A 2,500-nucleotide genomic window follows, 5' to 3' on the forward strand; every position below is an offset into this window, starting at 1 on the left:
GTTGGCAGATTCGGCAGCGCAGATTTGTGCGGCTGCAGGTTCGTCGGGGAAAATCGGCAGCGCAGATTTTTCGACGAGCATGGGCTGGACGATGGACTGTCCAGGCCAGGCAGGAAAATTTGTCGAGGGGACACGCTGACGAAACAGCGCTGGTTCAGGCACGGCGGGCAGTGTTGGAATCGGCAGCGCCGACGAAATCGGCAAAGTCGGCAGAATCGGCAGCGCAGATTTTTCGACGAACATGGGCTGGACGCTGGACTGGCCGGGCCATGCAGGAAAATTCATCGAGGGGACACGCTGACGAAACAGCGCTGGTTCAGGCACGGCGGGCAGTGGTGGAATCGGCAGCGCCGACGAAATCGGCAAAGTCGGCAGAATCGGCAGCGGGTGCTGGCGATGGGTCTGGACGGGCTGGATAGTCCAAGGCTCGACGAGAAAGACTGCTGGTTTAGACACTGGGGCAGTGGCAGCCCGCGGGACAGTGTCGGCAGATTCGGCAGCGCAGATTTGTGCGGCTGCAGGTTCGTCGGGGAAAATCGGCAGCGCAGATTTTGCGACGAACATGGGCTGGGCGATGGACTGTCCAGGCCAGGCAGGAAAATTTGTCGAGGGGACACGCTGACGAAACAGCGCTGGTTCAGGCACGGCGGGCAGTGTTGGAATCGGCAGCGCCGACGAAATCGGCAAAGTCGGCAGAATCGGCAGCGCAGATTTTTCGACGAACACGGGCTGGACGGTGGACTGTCCAGGCCAGGCAGGAAAATTTGTCGAGGGGACACGCTGACGAAACAGCGCTGGTTCAGGCACGGCGGGCAGTGTTGGAATCGGCAGCGCCGACGAAATCGGCAAAGTCGGCAGAATCGGCAGCGCAGATTTTTCGACGAACATGGGCTGGACGCTGGACTGGCCGGGCCATGCAGGAAAATTCATCGAGGGGACACGCTGACGAAACAGCGCTGGTTCAGGCACGGCGGGCAGTGGTGGAATCGGCAGCGCCGACGAAATCGGCAAAGTCGGCAGAATCGGCAGCGGGTGCTGGCGATGGGTCTGGACGGGCTGGATAGTCCAAGGCTCGACGAGAAAGACTGCTGGTTTAGACACTGGGGCAGTGGCAGCCCGCGGGACAGTGTCGGCAGATTCGGCAGCGCAGATTTGTGCGGCTGCAGGTTCGTCGTGGAAAATCGGCAGCGCAGATTTTGCGACGAACATGGGCTGGGCGATGGACTGTCCAGGCCAGGCAGGAAAATTTGTCGAGGGGACACGCTGACGAAACAGCGCTGGTTCAGGCACGGCGGGCAGTGTTGGAATCGGCAGCGCCGACGAAATCGGCAAAGTCGGCAGAATCGGCAGCGCAGATTTTTCGACGAACACGGGCTGGACGGTGGACTGTCCAGGCCAGGCAGGAAAATTCGTCGAGGGGACACGCTGACGAAACAGCGCTGGTTCAGACACGGTGGGCGCAGTGTTGGAATCGGCAGCGCCGAGAAAATCGGCAAAGTCGGCAGAATCGGCAGCAGGTGCTGGCGATGAGTCAGGACGGACTGGATAGTCCAAGGCTCGATGAGAAAGACCGCTGGTTTAGACACTGGGGCAGTGGCAGCCCGCGGGGCAGTGTCGGCAGATTCGGCAGCAGTGTCTGCCGATTCGGCAGCGTTGGCTTGTTGGCGCGGGGGGCCGATTCGAGTGGGGACTTGGGCAGCGGGCAGTGAAAGCAAGAGTTTCCCCGATGCTGCCGGGAAAAACGCTCCCCGGGATGGCCGGGTGAGATGACCCGGCGGCCCGCGACGGGTCATTCAATTCCATGCCCCGTCAACATAACTCCCGATGTACTGTTTGCTTTTTCGGAAGAAGAGATCCATCCCCCCATCCTCGGCCAGCCAAAAACGCTCCAATTAATGGCCGGGTGAGATGACCCGGAGGCCCGCGACGCGTCATTCAAATCACTGCCCTATCGGCTACAACTGCTGATGGGTGGGATTAGAGGCCTGCCATGGTGGTGAGGGGCGGCGAGGACCGTGAAAGCTAGAGTTTTTCAGAGGCTGCCGGGAAAAAGGCCCCTCGGGTGGCGGGGTGCGAGGACCAGGCGCGTCATTCAATTCTCTTCCCTATCAACTTGGCTCCCGTTGGCGGGATTGGAGGCCTACTGTTTGTTACAGGGCTAAAATCGTCAGGGGAAGAGCTGACGAAACAATGCTGGTTTGGATGCAGGGGGTAGTGTTGGAATCGGCAGCGCGGACAAAATCGGCAAAGTCGACAAAAAAGACTGTTGGTCTGGACATCGGGGCAGCGGCAGCCATGCCGACAGGGGGGGAAATCGGCAGCACAGATTTGTGCAGCTGCAGGTTCGTCGGGGAAATCGGCAGCGCAGATTTTTCGATGAACATGGGCTGGAAGATGGACTGTCCAGGCCAGGCAGGGAAATTCGTCAAGGGGACACGCTGACGAAACAGCGCTGGTTCAGGCACGGCGGGCAGTGTTGGAATCGGCAGCGCCGACGAAA

Source organism: Populus nigra, chromosome 2 (genome assembly GCF_951802175.1).
Source record: "Populus nigra chromosome 2, ddPopNigr1.1, whole genome shotgun sequence".
NCBI classification, from domain to species: Eukaryota; Viridiplantae; Streptophyta; class Magnoliopsida; order Malpighiales; family Salicaceae; genus Populus; species Populus nigra.